At 43.7% G+C, this 19,428-nt stretch overlaps 1 long non-coding RNA gene and 6 other non-coding genes across 22 annotated transcripts in view; all 7 read right to left on the bottom strand.

The window, feature by feature from the left end:
- Positions 1-18,025, bottom strand: part of LOC147711569 (uncharacterized) — a 91,441-nt gene extending 73,416 nt beyond the window's left edge. For 2 of the 16 annotated variants that reach the window (XR_015295944.1, XR_015295934.1), the window contains exons 1-11: positions 17,948-18,016; positions 17,502-17,593; positions 17,049-17,157; positions 15,036-15,098; positions 14,228-14,285; positions 13,432-13,472; positions 13,013-13,049; positions 12,780-12,825; positions 11,552-11,573; positions 11,316-11,376; positions 11,059-11,125 (exon numbers count right to left, since the gene is read on the bottom strand). This is a non-coding gene — a long non-coding RNA (uncharacterized LOC147711569). Of the gene's footprint in view, positions 1-10,323; positions 10,613-11,058; positions 11,126-11,315; positions 11,505-11,551; positions 11,574-12,779; positions 12,826-13,012; positions 13,050-13,431; positions 13,473-14,227; positions 14,286-15,035; positions 15,099-17,048; positions 17,158-17,501; positions 17,676-17,696; positions 17,925-17,947 lie in introns of those variants that run through there. The other 14 variants (XR_015295939.1, XR_015295937.1, XR_015295941.1 and 11 more) reach the window with 14 other exon arrangements.
- LOC147711579 (small nucleolar RNA SNORD99) lies at positions 10,678-10,752 on the bottom strand. Its single transcript, XR_015296291.1, has one exon. It is a non-coding gene; the product is annotated as a small nucleolar RNA SNORD99 (small nucleolar RNA).
- On the bottom strand, positions 11,196-11,268 carry LOC147711580 (small nucleolar RNA SNORD49). Its single transcript, XR_015296154.1, has one exon. It is a non-coding gene; the product is annotated as a small nucleolar RNA SNORD49 (small nucleolar RNA).
- On the bottom strand, positions 11,447-11,516 carry LOC147711581 (small nucleolar RNA SNORD49). Its single transcript, XR_015296156.1, has one exon. It is a non-coding gene; the product is annotated as a small nucleolar RNA SNORD49 (small nucleolar RNA).
- Positions 11,648-11,716, bottom strand: LOC147711582 (small nucleolar RNA SNORD65). Its single transcript, XR_015296192.1, has one exon. It is a non-coding gene; the product is annotated as a small nucleolar RNA SNORD65 (small nucleolar RNA).
- On the bottom strand, positions 12,900-12,969 carry LOC147711583 (small nucleolar RNA SNORD65). Its single transcript, XR_015296191.1, has one exon. It is a non-coding gene; the product is annotated as a small nucleolar RNA SNORD65 (small nucleolar RNA).
- LOC147711584 (small nucleolar RNA SNORA16B/SNORA16A family) lies at positions 15,296-15,438 on the bottom strand. The gene has a single exon (XR_015296341.1). It is a non-coding gene; the product is annotated as a small nucleolar RNA SNORA16B/SNORA16A family (small nucleolar RNA).
- Positions 18,026-19,428: the final 1,403 nt, after the last annotated feature.

The following is a 19,428-nucleotide window of genomic DNA, read 5'->3' on the forward strand; positions in this document are numbered from 1 at the left end:
GGGTGGCAGGAAGATTAATTCCCTTGCACTCGCCCGAGCCACCATGCAGCCCACTCGTGGGCCACGTGCTCTCATGTAAGCTCCTAATTCTGCCAGCCCCAGTGCTGTTGTCCCCTATCCCGTGCATTACTATTGCCCGCAAACCAAGGAGGTTGGAGGCACTGCATCCCAAAAGGGGAAAATAGGGGGGGGGGGGTGGTGAAATTTAGCACCGGCAATGGCCCTTCCGGGCCCGCACTCATCGTAAATCAAAGTGAGTTGAACCTGGCGATGCCAATAATGGCGGGACTGGACAAGGTGTCGAGAAGGGCACATCAAAAGGCCTGCTCAAAGACTGCGTGTCTGGTGCAACAGGACGCCAAGATAGCGGGGGAAGACCTATATAGCTTCCCCAAATCCTCAGTGCGCCGTAAGTGACGCACCTAGGGCACCACAGGCAAGAAGGTTGGACTCGTCCCTGTATCAGAGAGGGGGTGGGTCTGTGCCCTAATGGCACTAGAGGGCCACCCGTTAGATCAGCCCCCTGTGGGGTCCACGGGCAGTTGCATTTCATTTTGAATTTGAGCAGCTGCTACCTAAGGTTCAGTTTTAGTGGTTGTGCTTTAGATCCACCTGTCCCATAAACTACAGGTCAATGTGACAGCAAAGGAAATCCAAGGGCTGTGAGAGAAACAGGGGGGCTTGATCGATTGATTCATGTGCAAACACTATCTTTGTTCCTTTTTATTGATGCAATGAGACAAGAACACAGCAAGCCTCTTTTCTATTACTGTGCATCTTTGTGCTGCTTACTATAATGAAACGCTGATCATTGAATTAAATGTTATTCTTAAACACAGCTTCACTTGCCGTGTTAAATACATTGCTGTAAGATAGGAGGCACTAACTAATCCTGCACGTGAGCATTTGAAATAATTTGGCCCTCTCAGTTTGACCCTATGGGGGTTATTCTCCCAAACGTTCAATAATCTTAGTCAAAGGAGGTCAACGCAAATTCATATCACCGTCTATCGTGGGAAAAGAACTTCTTGTATACACAACACGGTGGTAACATGCGATAGTTTCCCAATAACGCATCAAATATCGACAATAAAAATCACTGGGACTGCGATAATCTAAACCCAAACGTGAAAAAAGTTGTGATGGGCCCCAACTGCAATAAAAACATTTTTTTTTTTTTAAAACCAGCGATAAGCAGCGCCACACCTGCAAGTCCCACAAGTCAGGCGTGAAAATTCACTATGAAAGCGGCAGCAAAAAACTCAAACGCATACCACTGCAAAGCACCACAGAGGTAGCCGGAGCAAGTACAGAAGACTACCAGAACCCCACGGAGGACCAGCCTGAGACCATCATTGGTGATAAGGTGACAGGAGTTGGGGGACCGGACACTGCACAACAGGACCCGAGCCAACAGTGTTGCGTGTTAATCTAGGTTCCTGATCGATACTGTGACCTTATGCCCCTATTCGGCTATAAATCCATTTATTCCCTATATTGGCATAACCGTTCAAGTGCGATTTTCTGAAAAGTCATCTCTGGCCTCACACGAACAGAGCCACATTCCAGCATGACTCTCTGCTACTTCCTTTGCGACCAATTAGTGCAATGACAGAGCAGCAGTCACTATCTGATATTCCTAGATAACACTCCGAGTTCTTCAACAAGATAAAAACTTAGCAAACCTGGAAATCCCCGCTTGCTATGTTTTGATTAGTAATGGAACTCTAATGAGCAACTGATAACTGTCACTTCCTAGTGACATCTTTAATTGACGTCTTATGTCCAGCAAACTTGCGTCAAACCCGGCACCTGTCAGGTATAAATATTACCAACGTTGCCTTAAGCAATGAGAGCTGTGAGCTGATGCTGGCTGCCTGCAAGACCCCGTGTTGGTAAATCTAGCACTGTCGCTGCAGCCTGCTATCCTGTGGTGGTGAAGCTGCTGATTACCATTATCGCCGCTACAGCGCGAACTATGGTGCAGTAAACTTAAGGAGCTGAACAGCCGTCCTCTGCGAAGACATCCAGCAGATTCCAGCTGCCCGCGGACGCTGTCCCCCCTCCTTCCTCGACGCGCTGAAGAGAGCCGCTGCCTTTCTCGTGCAGAGAAATCCAGTCCCGGCGCTTCCGGTTTACCCTCGCGGGTGACTGGGATATCGAGAGAGACCCCAATCCTCCATCATTCTATTCAGAGGTATGGTGTTGACTAAACCCTTAGACGAGAATTCTTGAAACAAACCTTGGCAAAACCAACTTAACTTAAGCTACTTACTTACTCCCCTTTTCACGTGTTAGGCTTAGGTCAAGCACACTGGGGTAGGCTTAGTTAGAAGCACCAGTTGAGTATGTTAGCCTAATGTATATATGACTGTATATATGTTTTATTACTTTTAAACCATTGTATGGCTAAGAAACCATATCAATGCTTTTACAGTTCTATTTCGCAATACTTATCTTACTGTACGTACTTTTTATAATAACAATTATTGCAATTGTGGCAATACATTTCTCTTGTACGAGAAGAAAGACTGTTCAATAAATGTTAACCTTTATTGATACACGCCCGTCTCTCTGTTCTCTACATCTCGTGAAAGTAAACTGCACTAGACTGACTGAGTGAAATCTATGTCTATTGTTTCACACGACCCTAGAGATTGACTCTTGATCTGAGGAGCAAAGTTGTCATGTTGCACGGTTGTTGGAAAACTGAATCCCTTCTTGTCTGTGCCAAGGAAGCTGATCACTTCCTATGCAGAGAAGAAAGTTTCCAGTGACCTCTGAGCTAGTTGGTAACACAACCCAATTAAGTTTAGCATAGTCAGTGGAGGCCTGGAATATCTGCAGTTCCACGTCGATACTACTGTTTATGTTATTCCAATGCACAGGGCCTAGTGGGAAACTAGGAACTACACTACATGGCGCCCAACATTTGGTAAGGCGATAAACTAACGTAAGACTTATAGAGTAACTCAGTCGTGCATATTTCACAGACCCCTTTCTCCCGTAAAAACTCCAATAGACGTCTGGAGTGGGTGAAAGGTTAAAATCCGCCCGACCTTAGTAGGAAGAGATTCCTATGTAAAGCTCCGGTTTATTCAACGTTGAAGGATACAGTGTTCCAAAATATTGTGCACCTAATCTTTGTCTCCTTGGAGACCTACTCTGCAAAGCCTGCATTTATAAAAAATGTCAGTAGAAACCAACGGAACCTCTGGGGCCGCAGTAGACGTGACTCAGCAAGGTGCCGAACAAGCAGACCCGGATGCTACTATCATCCCGGTCCACTTAAGAAAATCTATAACTTTAAAACTTATAGAAAACGGACTGACACCTCAAGGTGGTACAGTAATTTTCGTGATAGAGGCTCACGAGTATCGGCAGACAGAGGTATTCTATTCATGGATAAACTTTCCAGCGGCAAACGCTGCAACACAAGAGTTACTATTACAAAATAGAGGAACCTCCGGGAGAGTACGCTCCTTTCGAGGAAATTGAAATCCCACTTAAATTTCAAGAGCACCTGCTCTGGTTTAATGGCGCCCTAAAACACAATAATCACATAACGAGGCTCGGTCCACTAGGTAGACCAGGAGCAACGTGGCCGGTTCTAGCCAGCTACACACCACATCCTGACATTGCAAGAATGTCAAGAGAAGAGCTGTTAGTACAGCTAAACACATTAATAAAAATACATAGGCAATTAGTCCAATATGTAATGCGGACTGCAACAGTCCAGACAGCTGTTAATTCACACCAGCTGACCCCTCATCAGGGGAACACAAATAAAATTACACCACAGAACATACAGTCATGTCTTGGTAAAACACCCGTAAAACGGGAACAAATTCCTTTCTGGTTAGCACAAAAAAATCACTCAAATAGAGGCAGTATTTCCTGATACTACCCCTATTGAGAAACACAGAATCTTGACCATCTGCCTTCCTATGGGAATCGCACCACACGTGGAAGACTGCGACACTTGGGGTACAGTCTTTGCTTCCATTTACACAAAAACACACGGTGTTCCGTCTATGGCGGTAATACCAGAAGTGCTAAAACAGATTCAAAATTAATTCGGTCCAGAGCCCGCTTTAAATCTGGGTATGAAATTACTGAAAGATTTCAAGCAGGTCACAGCTATATTATTAGCCAACGTAAAGGGAGAAGCAGCATCTGTGGCGATTCGCCAGAAGTTGAGGGAAACAGATATAAAAGATCCTGTTGAGCTTGCAAAAATCATAGAAAAATGCTATGAAGAATTAGGTAGAGACAGCTTGGGTGGAAAACCAGTTAAGCCCCAACTGCTCGAAAATCCTGAAAAATTATTTATTAAAAATAATTTAAACACTCCTAAAAAGAGCTGGGATGGAAATAAACAATCCACTCCCAAGGAAAAAGTTTTCCAGACCAGAGGTTCCTGGTTCTAGGTTCCTGATCGATACTGTGACCTTATGCCCCTATTCGGCTATAAATCCATTTATTCCCTATATTGGCATAACCGTTCAAGTGCGATTTTCTGAAAAGTCATCTCTGGCCTCACACGAACAGAGCCACATTCCAGCATGACTCTCTGCTACTTCCTTTGCGACCAATTAGTGCAATGACAGAGCAGCAGTCACTATCTGATATTCCTAGATAACACTCCGAGTTCTTCAACAAGATAAAAACTTAGCAAACCTGGAAATCCCCGCTTGCTATGTTTTGATTAGTAATGGAACTCTAATGAGCAACTGATAACTGTCACTTCCTAGTGACATCTTTAATTGACGTCTTATGTCCAGCAAACTTGCGTCAAACCCGGCACCTGTCAGGTATAAATATTACCAACGTTGCCTTAAGCAATGAGAGCTGTGAGCTGATGCTGGCTGCCTGCAAGACCCCGTGTTGGTAAATCTAGCACTCTGTCGCTGCAGCCTGCTATCCTGTGGTGGTGAAGCTGCTGATTACCATTATCGCCGCTACAGCGCGAACTATGGTGCAGTACGCTTAAGGAGCTGAACAGCCGTCCTCTGCGAAGACATCCAGCAGATTCCAGCTGCCCGCGGACGCTGTCCCCCCTCCTTCCTCGACGCGCTGAAGAGAGCCGCTGCCTTTCTCGTGCAGAGAAATCCAGTCCCGGCGCTTCCGGTTTACCCTCGCCGGTGACTGGGATATCGAGAGAGACCCCTGAAGGAGATACCAATCCTCCATCATTCTATTCAGAGGTATGGTGTTGACTAAACCCTTAGACGAGAATTCTTGAAACAAACCTTGGCAAAACCAACTTAACTTAAGCTACTTACTTACTCCCCTTTTCACGTGTTAGGCTTAGGTCAGGCACACTGGGGTAGGCTTAGTTAGAAGCACCAGTTGAGTATGTTAGCCTAATGTATATATGACTGTATATATGTTTAATTACTTTTAAACCATTGTATGGCTATGAAACCATATCAATGCTTTCACAGTTCTATTTCGCAATACTTATCTTACTGTACGTACTTTTTATAATAACAATTATTGCAATTGTGGCAATACATTTCTCTTGTACGAGAAGAAAGACTGTTCAATAAATGTTAACCTTTGATACACGCCCGTCTCTCTGTTCTCTACATCTCGTGAAAGTAAACTGCACTAGACTGACTGAGTGAAATCTATGTCTATTGTTTCACACGACCCTAGAGATTGACTCTTGATCTGAGGAGCAAAGTTGTCATGTTGCACGGTTGTTGGAAAACTGAATCCCTTCTGGTCTGTGCCAAGGAAGCTGATCACTTCCTATGCAGAGAAGAAAGTTTCCAGTGACCTCTGAGCTAGTTGGTAACACAACCCAATTAAGTTTAGCATAGTCAGTGGAGGCCTGGAATATCTGCAGTTCCACGTCGATACTACTGTTTATGTTATTCCAATGCGCAGGGCCTAGTGGGAAACTAGGAACTACACTACAACAGCAACAGGGTGAACAACGACCAGGGACTAGGGGGATGGGGGAGATGGGCACAATGGGACACATGCACAAGTATAGACACATGCACAATTAAGTATAGACACATGCACAATTAAGTATAGCACATCTGCGGACAAACCATGTCCAAGAGTCACAACCCCGACTAAGAGTCCAATTTACCCAAGTCTGCAACATCTCTGCACTGTATAAGCACAGAAGTGAAAGGCACACTGCCTGAACGGGATAAGGGCCCACAAAACCAGAGCTGAAGGGGCAACTCATCCACAATGCAGCACACACAATTCCAGCACTTCAACATTAACAATGATAACGTGGTACAAACTACAACACTTTCACAACAGAACATAGATCACAACTGCTGCCACTTGTGTGCAGAAAAGGACCATTCGCATTTGGCATAGCAGGAAACTATCACTAAGGAAGAATATCTACCATCTATTTGATTTCAATATGTGCAATGCATCATATGTTCGAAGTGTGACACTGACTGGACCAATAGCAAGAAAATTAAAATATCACGAAAATTACTATCATTTTTTGTTCCATTTTATTGTTAGTGTTTCCATATTTTTTAGAAAAACCAAAAAGTTTAGAAAGTTATGCTACCAGTGAATCAAAAAGCAGTACATTAAAAATGGCAAACGAATTACAAAAATAATCTTAATCTGCCCAAATCGATCCCATTACATAAACTAACTCAGCACTCAGATACAGTCCACATTGCAAACTCAAACCATACAGCACCACAAATACGCATGTCACATTTATACCCAAACAAGCTGATTATGCATTAGGGCCCCAAACTACATCTGATCGCTGCCTAATAGATCAGTATATTCCACAATTTATACACAGTAATGGTATTCATAATATACAGAAAATTTGAGGGGCCTCATTCAGAGCGCCGACACACGTTTCGGTGACCTTCCCCTCATTGAGGTACCACCTTGTTCAGGGAGCAAGTAGAGGTTCACGAGAACCAATGGTGTAACAGGACCGGTCAGAAATAAAAACAGGCTATGTATTGATAGCAGTTTAAAGAACTAGCTGTATACATTACATCATAGGCTTTAAGTCTATATTAAAAAAATAAACAATAAGGTCAACAGTACCGAGTTTCTCAAGGATATAATTCAGTGTTTAAATGGCACTAGAAACAAGACACAGAACAAACATTGGCATAGACAATAGGTCTCGCCTTTGGGACCATATAAGCGGTTAGCCATGCAGCACGGTGGAAGGCACCTTGCAAAGGTTGACTGGTCATTTCTGTTGCTTATTGCTGTAGACCAGTGTTCAATACTAATGAGATCTAACCTTTGTTCACAGTATAAACTGAGTTAAAATGAAGGAACAAAACTATAACAGGATGAGCTATTACTCATAATTTACCTCTTCTCACTGCATAATTTAGTCAGCTTTACCACATAATTTGGTACTCCCCTGCAACATAATTACAGTAGCCCTGTCTTTAACTTGTTAGCTAAATAATTGTATGGGAGTGCTGCTGCAAAATTCACCATTTTATAATCATATGTCAATGATCACTTTGTGGGGGGTGAACATACAAATCCCCTGCTTTAGGCTTTATTTGCTCTGTATAAAAGTATTCAATCTTTAATGAGTAATCCTTCAGAACCCTTGAAAATCAGCGATCTTGCAAAACTTATTTTACTGCAACAAAGTATCCTTGGTTCTATAAAATATACTAAAAGTAATAATTTTGCATACCATGGTCTCAGATTTAGTCATGGAGTGTGTGTGGAATCATTTTATTGCCTGTGTGTACAACAAACACGCAACTCTGCCCTCTAAGTCTAGCTGCTCAGCAACACTACACAGGAGCATTAGTGTGATCTACTTTAGCCTCTGGGGATCCACTGGACTCCGTATATACCATTCAAAAGTATGGTATAGTGTGCACAGAACTAGCTTCCTGCAACTTTGTCGGTAGTTATTCCCATGTCTTCCACAATTACAGGAACTCTAGGCAAATTCAAGTTCTGGTTTCAAGCCTGCTCTATGCTCCAACAAATACATACCTGCTTTAATCGAACATGGCAATTAAGTTTCTAGGTGACAACTGGTTACAGCTTCAAGGAAGAGGTTGCTTCAACTTTAAATGCCTCTATTGGATTCTCACTTAGTCTAGAAAGTGCCAAAGAATCAAGCAATTCAGACAGTAAATTGAACTTTTCTTGGTGCCAAACTACTTTACTGCTTTGCTTCACTTATGGCTAGCTTTGCAGTTGCTTTTCCTCTTTCATGGATATAAAGATGCCAGTTCATTATATGCTTATAGATATCTTGCATTTAATACGGACACTTATTTTGGTAAAATGAATACCTGCATTCCACCTCACGGTGGAAAGACTAGTGTCACTGCCTTACAAATATACATTTCCCATACCAATTTTCCATTCATACCTTGGAGACTTGCTGGGAAAAAGCAAGCAGAGATCTTGATATATTTGTAATTGTAAATATCAGATTTGTAATCCATGTGCCAATGCCCTAATCATTAATACAAGTGTACACTACTTACCTCCTCCAGTCTAGTTTATAATTTGTATTATACCATTGTGTGACTTGTTGGATCCCACCTCAATAGTGTAAAACTTGGTGGCAGTTTTGGGGGCTTGTGGGAGATGAGCAGTATTAAAAGTAATTGGTCAGTAGAGTGTATACAGACAGCCAGCTGCCTACCCCTATAGCGAGTAGGAGTGAAAACACCACAATAAGTATGAAATTAGTATTTTACCCTTCAAAATAACCAAGAATCCAATTAAAGCATCTCAATTTAGGATTGTACAATCCAAGAGACCTTGCGCCTTCAGTAGGCTCTTTACAGTTCTGATGAGAAAAGACAGTAATCCACACCATAGATTAGGAACATACTCTGCCCCTGGTCAGCAGGAAACCATGCTTTAAGTTATTTTAAATGGATCATCAAGTGTTGACAAACATGTCTGCTCTTAACAGGCAGGCACTGGCTCTTGATCGGCACAGTGCTGATCAGCTACCAACACTGAAAGCCCAGGACTGGCTGAGAGCAGATTAGTAGAGCCGAACAGCAGTAGCTTGGCTTGTGTGGATTAAATCTTTGAAGGCCCTGAATTTTCCTAAACAGGGAAAAGCCAACAAGCCCTTGGAGTTACTTCTGTTGCACGTAACCAGCAAAGTCCTCACTGCCCAGATCAGAGGTAGCGAGCAAACAGCAGTCAGCAAAGTGGTAGTCCCTACTGTGGCAGCCTAGTCTTGGCAGGCTCATTAGAACCCCAAAGCGAACTAGGAGGGGGTGTCGTCACTTTTAACCAAATGTGTCCTTTAAGTGTAGGACTGCAAAGCCTTTGGTATACAAGCCTCTTTTCAGCCCAGCTCGGTCTGCCTATCTGAAGGGGTGTTACTAAGCCTGGACACTACCTATTCAGGTGTAGGAGTCAACCCCCCCCACACACACACACTTTGCCCAGGAGGGCTCATCATTATACAGATAGATGCAGTATAGTGTCCTGCACTTGATGTTCAGAGCTGGGATCCCAGAAATTGTATTGGAGACAGACTGTAATATACACGAGAGCTTAAGAGGCGAGAAACGACCACTTTCTAAACAACCACTTTCTAGAAGTGGCAATTCAAGATTAGCAATACCAGAGCCACAGAGGTTCAATAGTTATTTTCTTCCTGGGTGTCTCAAAATACACAGCTGGGATGCCACTCCGAATGCTGCTCAGATGTACACTGGCTCCAATGGGACAATAAGGGTATAAACCAGTTGGCCTGAGCTTATTTCCTGCATCCACTACCAACCACTCGGATGTATGACGTTACAACGCATACTTTTACCACGCATACCATTACAACGCGGTATTTACAACGAATACCGTTACAACGCATAGCGCTTAGAGGTGCTGGATAGTGGTAAGTATAATTTTATATTCCAACTCCAGTCCCCGTGGACACTAGGGAAGGTGTTGGATATAAAATTATACTTATTCCCTATCCTAGAGCGCCCCCCAGCGCAATGCGTTGTAATGGTATGTGTGGTAATGCCTGCGTTGTAATGGTAGTGCGTTGTAAAAACTTCGTTGTAACAGTTGTATACCCAACCACTCATTGTGGCACCTCCCAATTCGTGCCCCTCCCAGCATGCAAGAGTAAATAAACGATTGTCAATTGCCACTCACAAAACTGAGTTAGAGTTCCATAAAGCTGAACTTAGGGGGGTGATTGAGTACAGGGGTAAAGTGGGTGGCCTACTGTTATCAGAAAGCTATCCTCAGTGGAGGCATCTTCGTAAATCACTTGTCTTCCCGCATACCATGCAGCAAGGTGTAATTAAGCATGTATGCCCACAGAGCCACTAGAGAAGTTGGTGATTTGTCACAGTGCATTTTATTTAGTGTAGACAAGTGTGGTGCATAAATGATAAAGTCCAAGTAAAGCGCATATCAATGTACAACACATTTAAACTTAACGACAAGATGAAGGGCTGACCAATACAAATTAGATCGGCCCCCATTCCGGTGTCATAGCTATAAAAGTCTGCTTCATTTCCCTCCCAGAAAACGGCACAGCTGCACAGGACCACACCAGCGAGATTCCAAATTAGCATTCAGCACTAGCAATCCGAAACATATTTCAGTATTGCCACGTCCAGTAGACCTGAAAGGGAGGAAAAATACATTAGGTGGAATAAAAACATGACGAGCACAAAGTCATATCAAACAGGCTGGTCTCAGTCCCATATCCGCAAGCCTCATCCAGTGAGTCAGCAAATTGAAATGGTATCATCACAGACCAGACTCGCATTGCATAACCTCACCACCTCAGATTAGAATTAAAAGTGTGAGCCCCACCTTAACAGGCCTCTGGGACAGGATTTGCGCCACTCTTCCCTAAAACGCAAGGCCACTAATATGAGATGAAGATCTGGCGCAACTTTATAATATGCTGCTCCCTGAAACTACTGAATAGAACCTAAAAAGGCACAATGTCAGCATATAATGCTCCCCACAAATGTAGTTTCGGAACTAAAAACAATCCTAGGGGCGAGCAGTTTCCTACTTAAAGGGAATCTGCATCAATAACTTGACATTGCTGCGCCTTACATGGAGTGCTGTAGTCTGGCAGGCATGCTAGTGTTCGCAGATTTAGGCTTCACCACCAAGAATGGTCCTAAAACAACAAACAAAACTTGAAGAAACCAAAATAGCCACAAATTCTAGCTAGCCCAATAACCGCATCAAGTCAGAAGTGAAAATAATCGTCAGTTATCGCATCTGTCGGCTTTTCCTATATCCTTAGGATTCATCATGTTTATGCATGAGTTAAGACAGTTATCTATATAGGCAGTGGATCTCCTTACCATTGCAAGCGAAGCTCGTGTGACCCAGGGAGGGCACGTTGATCACCCAGGGTACTCCTTGCTGTAGAAAGGCAGGGGAAGGGAATTAGACTCTGGCCAAACAGAAGCAGGCTATGGTAGATTAGCCATGAAGTCAGAAACAGAAAACTCGTCAGTTGTCGCATCGGACGGCTTTTCCAAGTCATCATTCTGCACAGTACAAATGGAGACCAGATAATTGAAAAATGCCAACTCACCAAAATATCCAAAATTCGAGCCCTGTAAAGGCAAAACAAGGGTTAGCAAGTAACATTTCGGACCTACACAACCTACAATTTATAGATTTACGATGTACTCAGAAAAACATAATCACTGGCAATCAGCCGGTAATTCCAGCTATTTCAGACATGGAAACATCTCAAAAAGCCACTAAGGTTAAAGGTGAAGTAAAAGCCTGGTTTAGTTTTGTAGTAAAAGTAGAATTCAAATGTAACCCATGAACAAAAAAAGTAGACATTGACATTTAGCCGCCACATGACCAATGATGTCCGTAGGAACTACGGCTGCAAAGGATGCCAGGGGCAACTTTACTTGCAGACCTGGCATTTCATCTAAAGTTAAGTTTAGACAAGTTTCATTGCACAGAAAATGGGGTTTCAGAAAAGCTAGTTTTATACCAAGGAAATTGCTCGTTTTAGACGTCCTGTAACTGGCCTTGAAGTGAAGTGAGATATGACAGAAGTGGACAAATCACTGCGTGCTAATCAGTTGTTCATTGCGCATGCTTAAAAAGTGGTAGTCCGGTGAGACAGACACCTTCATTATGTGTGATTTTCAAGGCAGTCTTGTGTCAAGATGACCCGCGACCAATTCAGGAATTTAATCAGATAGCGCATTACTGGGATGGTACTGGGGTACACAAATAGATTTTCAGCAGATCGGATATAGTCCAAGTGACCTTTGGCTATTGACGGAGTTGGTGCAGACTGCACAGCGTATCCATGCTTCGTGCAGCGCAGTAGCGCACCACTGGAAGGCGAGATCTTAACCAGTCCAAGATTTGAACCTCATCTTCATTCATCTTCATTTAATGCAAGCACAGTTCCATGGCTTCATATACATTTAAACATTCAATGTTCTATAAGAGGGTCTAAACGGATGGCCCGCAAAGCTTACTCAGGGCGGTCGGTGACTTCATAGAAAGCAGCAAAATGAAAATTCAAAGACGTTCTGAAAGACTGCAGGGATTTCAAATCCGAGGCTAAAAATTAGGATCGTAACTTCTGTTTTGATCACTTTCCATGCTTCCACAAACCAATCTGAATAGATCTCTGCATTTAGAAAAGCTTCATTTCATGTAATTTGTTTTAATTGATTTGTTCCAGTAATGATTATATGGGGTCCGCAGATGATAACCGCTTAACTCCTCATGGTTAAAAGTCACTGGCCTACAACAATATTATCCAGCTGCACATTAACACTTACCAGTTGATGCAACGCAGTCTTCAGAATCGCTGCGTCACCAGTGGGGCTGCAAACAACAAAGTACTTTCAGTATGGGCAGATAATCTGTACATAACGCCTCCATTTAACGTGATCAACAGTGTTCAGAAAAACAGTCTCACCACAAACAATCTGCCGGTAATTCCAGCTGTGTTTAGTTGTATCATCATTACCATCATCTTAAAAGTAAATAGTCATCAAGCAGCATGCCTTACCTGGACTAGCAGGCCCAGCACAGACTACATGGTTCACCTGGAAAAGAAAAATAGAATGAGAACCGTTGAAACCGGAGGCACATTGACTAGTCAGTGCGCTTATGGTCCGCGTCACCATTGCTCAATTAACCCATTACAGGCCACTAGCAGCATAAAGCAAGACAAAGAAGGCTAGATAAAACGTACTCACTAAACGATTAATGGAAGTGTTGTGTCTTCAGAGTTTCATAATCAACAGAACATTCTGTGTGGTGCATGAACTCGTCATCATAAGACAACAAACCCCATGACAAGATAAAATGCAGTATACAGCCTTAAACAGGGTCAAGCTAGTAACCTAGTTGTAGAAGCACCTAGAGAACGTGTAGTATGCTGTAAGCTGGCTTTTGACGCGCCGAGGACATTAACAAAGGCATCACCTTAATTTATCAGCCACGAGGCACCACGCGGTGTTCAATACCTGTGAGAGAACAGTGGTTAACATAATTTGTAATCAATCTATGCACGCCATATGCAATCAATCATCCAAACATTTGACTATATAAGGTTAACAGTATGGTGTGTAGCGGTATAACTGTCCCAGACAAGGTAAACCGTAGGCGGCAATAGGAAGGTTTATGCATTGACTCGATATAAAGCCCGGAGGTAGCAATTGTGCCTGTTACGCAGTTAGAATTCCCTGCAGTTGTAGTAGTGACTGCTTCAAATACAGATACGAGCTTCCAAAGACCATCCACCTTACTTTAGCCTTAAGTTGGAAGTCCTTCAGCTACTGCAGACCTAAATTCCTCGGTTATCCTGCAGATCCGCACAAACCTACCTACTTCGCCTTACTAGAGTTGGAGCAAGATACCATTTAAAGCTATATGCATTGCCGGTGGAATTGACAGGGGAGCCAAATCATGCGGCACGGTTGAGAAAATTATGTGACAAGAAAAGGCAAGGTATGCGGCAACTTTTGAACCTCTGTTTCCGTTTAACACCCAAAAGTAGCGATAAGCAACAAAGGCCTTTTACAAATGGCCTTCCACTGCGTGCCACCACATGGCGCTTTATTTCTGCTTATCTATATGGCAAATAAACTAATCTAGAAGTATAGTAAAAAACGCTGGCGCCGCAAGGAACCATGGTCTACGGCAATATGTCTGCACTCAAAGTGAAAAAGTTAATCAGAACATGATAAACTTTCTATGCATTACAAAACTCGAGTCTTACCAAAGGTATCTGAATAGAAGACATCCAGCTCCTTTTGGTATTGCCTTCAGGCATCTTCCTACAAACAAAAAAATTGTACATCATAAAACTAGCCATAGCCACCGTGAATGCGATCTAATCCCACGCCACAAGTTAAGTGCTTTCCTGAAATGCTGCTTCTCAGTAACAGTCAAGTAAAGGAGTCTCTAGGCTAAATTCTATCCACATAAACCACAGCAAGTCTACATGACTTGGATGAAAGCCACAAAGTTATCCCAAATCAGCTTATTGGTGCATTATTCAATAAGATTTGATGGTCCAGGGGCAGTAGGCAGGCATAGTGCATATCAGGTCATAGTACATAAAGGAAGGAATGAATTGTTCCACTCTGCACCTGGGCGAGCCAGGAACTGAATGGCCAGTACACCATGTAGTACTAGCGCTATTCCGAGTATAGGCACACATCTAATAGAGCATTAGGGACAGGGGGGGGGGGGGGGTCAATTTGAAGCAGCTAGTCGGAGTTTCAATTGCAGTTGGAGAACAGGGCTCGGTTTAAAGGGGCAGAGGAGTCAGTGTATCCCTAAAGCATTACTTAAAGATGCACCTGACACCTAGTGTACATCCGAGACCTCCTAACATTCTCTATCACACCCACATCAAATAGTGTGTGGGATTAAACCATTCCACAATACATTGTATTTACACATTCCATAATAAAGTTGGATCTACACACAGGTGACCACAATACCAATGTGATCAGTTCCCAACCCTGGGGCACAGTTCAAAGCCTGAATATGCGACAAAGCCGCCCTGGCTAAGGACTTACCTATTACTTTGGGTCCAGTTCATCTCCAGGCCATGATGCATATATGCCTCTAGAAATGCGAGTCTATAAGTAAAGTTAACAGTACTGTCAATTAAGCAGCTGGTAAAGACATTCATATAAATACCTTACCTGACCTAACAAGCAAACCGATTGGTCAGAGGTCAGTGCTAGAACACGTATACTACATGCAACATACTGGTCATATGCACAACCCTGGTGGGTCACTGTTGCTTCTTCCGTTTACATACAGTTATTAGTAAGTTTGTGTTTCCCTGCAATGTTGCCAGTCCATTACACAGCAAATGGAAACTAGCGACCGTCAAAAGAAACATTTGCTTTTGGCACCTGTTTGACCACACCAGCCACACAATTTCATGCTAGCATGGCTTCGATCAGGGCCTTGATTAAAAGCACAGGTAAACGTGACAACTAGTATTAAATTTAAGCCAGGACATTTAAAATGTTAATGAGTTAATCAGACCATGGTTTGGTTTGCAACGCCCTATTCGGAACAGCCAATACGGTTTACTTCGTCGTATGTAGATTTAAAGCAAACGCATGACTAAACAGTTGAAAAGAATTCGGTTGCGTGGAATCAGACTATGACAAACCAAATGTAGCTTACGAAGACTTAACATGTAGGCTAAAGAGTAAATTACTCTGCAACTTCTAGTGACGTTAGAAACCCAGCATTTCATCAAATAAAGAGGCAGCAGCTCGTTTTTGGATAAAGGACAAAAGAAAATTGTGAAAAATAATACTGCTTAATATTAATTACTTTGCCCACTAGAAATGGGTAGCTGTGTAAACGCCAGACTGGTTAGTAAATCGTGGCCCTTCAAAAACATACGTATTTAACGCACCTTTGAATCAAATCCGCTCAGGAAAAGCACAGACTTAGTACAAAGTCCTCAGGCTCAGTCATATAAAAGGAGAGTTGGCAGAGCCATGTGGGCTTGGACCGAAACGGAAGCCACTCCTCCCACAAGCACAACGCAACCCCAAATTTAACTCGAAAACACAATTAAAAATTAAGTCAATATGAGGACTAAAATGAATATATTTCGAGATTTAACATACTAATTGGAAAAACTACAGCGCCTTCCCAGTGAGGGTAGCGGTAATTTCAATACACTTTCTGTACTATACATACAATTAAAACGTTTTTCTAATTACATACCAGGTCACTAAGAATTTGTGCTGGAAAGGACCAACAATCATTGACTGCACAGCAGTGAAGCCGCGAGGCAGTTAAAGTGGCAGCAGGGGGGATGGGGCATGGGCGCATTTCTTTCGGGAGCCTGCAACCATATGGCACCAACATATGGCACTGCGCGCTCCCGAAAGGAAAAATCGCCAAGATGTGCACGCGTTGCAATGCATACACATTTTTGCGCCCAAAGCTGTGGCGAAGACTACAGGTCTCTCCTAAGCAGCGCATGAGCGCTGCGTAGGCGAGACCTAAAAAGAAATAAGTATTGCACCAACCTCCGAAGAGATACCCCAGAAGTGGACAGGCGGGCAACACCCATTGGACTCACTGGGCTTCAGCTCCCCCCCCCCCCCCGTCGTGTGTGGCAGCCCGGGATGAGACAGATCCTGGGCACACACACAGCCACACCCGTACGTTTCAAAGGTCTTTGAATATTAATCACACCTTGTTGGAGGCCCTGCAGCTCCACTCTGCCTACTGATTAAAGGTTTAGCCCCCCACGAAATTTTTTCTTAGTCCCCCGAAATTTGGCTCTAGTTGCGCGCCTCTGGAAGTGGAGAAATAGCTGCTGAACCAGAATACGAAGAAAAATAAATATATAAATAAATAAAAGAAACCGCAAAGGCAGCTTTATGTTAAAGGGTGTACTGAGAACACAATAAAGAAACAAGCTTTTGCTCAAAACACGTGTGAATCTATTTGAGTAGAGCATGCCCGGACAAATAGGCAGAGCACGATAAGTTCTTAAGAGTGGCTCTATAGTACAATAATATGAAAGACTAGCTAGTTAAATCTTTTACCTGTCCTAGGAAAAAACAAGTACTTCGTAGAAAAATGTCGCTCGCAAAAGATGACAGCAGAAGCAAATGTAGACGGGATTCTCCTCCGTCTGGGCACCGGTAGCCAACACTATTTCACATAAATAAGAAGGCAATAAATATCACATTAATTGACATGAAGGCTGTAGCGTTAGCTTCAATAAAAAAATAAATTATCGAACGGCACAACCAGGAAAAAAAAATAAATATATATATATATATATATATAAATAATATCTAATCTAATGCGCAGAAGGCGTAAGAAATTCGAAACGGTAGGGGAGGTTAGGTCAACCGCATCGGTTTATCAAATAAGAACACTTGAGGCGGTTCTGGGATAGAGAGATAGTCAGCAAAATGTCCAAGAAGTAATGTTCCGAGGCCACGTGACACTCAGGGAACAACATGGTGATCAAGCAAGGACAGAGCACTCACCTGGTGATGGTAATGAAAAAGAAACGTGCAGAGACTGATGGGCGTGACTGGAAACACTGCTGCTGAACTGGAAACTGTTAATTAACGGGACACTGCAATAAAATTACAAGAAGACCAGCAAACGCACATAAGTTTTAACGCTATCCCCAATAGTATCGTAGCTAGAAGGAATTTACAAAGTCCGAGGGTAAATACCTAGTAGGGAAGGGCAGTCTCTTAGCTCAATGACGCAAGACTGCTAGCGATATTTAGCAGGCAAAGGCATGGTCCAATAATGTAGCGGATAAAGACGTGATAATAGCAAGGCAGGAAGGGAGTAAACAGAGGAAGGGAAACATATAAATAGTTGCACTCGGGCACGAACGGCAAAAACACACAGAAAGCAGAAGTCAGAAGTCAGACGGTGGATTAATAGAAGCAGAGGCTGAGCGGTCAGAGAGAAATACCTGAACGATAAAGCGGCTGTTCGTTGGTGGAATCCAAGCGCTTCCCTCTGGTAAAGTGGCCGGAAAAAGTCCATGGGCAGGAGCCAATCAGCGATGGGCGTTTAAATAGCCCATGAAGAAACACGTAGCCAGTGGGGGTGTGTCAGTGAGACATAGCCCTTGGATAATAATAAAGGGATAGCGTCTGGTCAGTACTGATGGGCCGGACTTGAAAGGTAACAAGCATTGGCATGGCCAAATAGGTCTCGCTTTTGGGACCTTATAAGTATTTAGTTATGCAGCCAATATCCTCACTGCAACAACATTAACTGTTACATGGCTAAAACACGTATAAGATCCCAAAGGCGAGACCCATTGGCTATGCGAATGCTAGTTATTGTACAGAGTCTAAGGAAGAAAATAACCCTGGCCAATATTCTATTAAAGATCAAGCCCATGCCGCACTTTCTGTACAAAAAATTGTCATTTTTCAGTGACCGAGAATCCTCAAAAGTGTCAAAGAGAGGGAAGAGTGTGATGAAATGAGGGAGGGGCCCCTTTACACACTTGAGACCTGCTGCATATATTGGGAATCGTGGTGCCAAGAAGCAGGTAAGGCCCGACAATCCCATTTGAGGATGGCCTGCAATAACCTAATGTCGGTTTCCTTGGGAGGAGGGATCACTCACATGACACGCAGCAGGGTGGGTGGGGTTAGGCCAATATTTACCTCCTAGACGAGCAGCACACCAGCCGCCATGATGTCTACATGAAAGATGTTGAACTAATAGGGCTATGCATGTGCCGTTCACAGCAAGCCGAATTTGTATAAATGCACATGGCCGCAGTGTAATCTGCAGAGCACTCAGGGGCGTATCACAGGCCCCTGCAGGCCCCGCAGTGCAGGGGGGCCCAAAGATCCAGGGGGCCCCCTCGGCACTGCACTCAGGCCGGGGAGCTCCTGATTGAGCCCGGAGGGGGGCCCCCTCTATCTACCGTTCAGGGAGGCCCCCTCAGTTTTCTTTACGTCAGTGAGAGCGCGGCGAGGGTTTGAAGATTCCCCTTGGCACCGCAGTGGCAGAGGTCGAGCCTCGGGTGCCATATGAGTCCCCATACAGTTTAACACTGCAGCCTCGGTGCTTTTTGCACCCCCTGCAGTCGGAGACTGCAACCACAGCGTGCACTCCCTTACAGTCGGAGGCTGCAGTCTCTGTGCAGAGTGAACCCCTTACAGTCAGAGACTGCAATCACAGTGTCCACTTCCTTAACCCTTCCCAGGCCTGGTACCAGAGCCTGCACACATATGTAAAGCGTGCATTATGCAATCGGGGCCTGCAGCCTCTTGCACTCCACCTGGCAGAGCGGCAACCTTCCAATGCAGTGTGCACCAAGACTGAACTTATTCTGGAGCTCCCCGGGCAGTTCATAACCCCTGTGCAAGTGTACTCCTACACAGAGGACTGCATGCACTCTTACGCCTGTGATAGACAGCATTTGTGATG

The sequence above is a fragment of the Lissotriton vulgaris genome, chromosome 5 (genome assembly GCF_964263255.1).
Source record: "Lissotriton vulgaris chromosome 5, aLisVul1.2, whole genome shotgun sequence".
In the NCBI taxonomy this organism is placed as follows: domain Eukaryota; kingdom Metazoa; phylum Chordata; class Amphibia; order Caudata; family Salamandridae; genus Lissotriton; species Lissotriton vulgaris.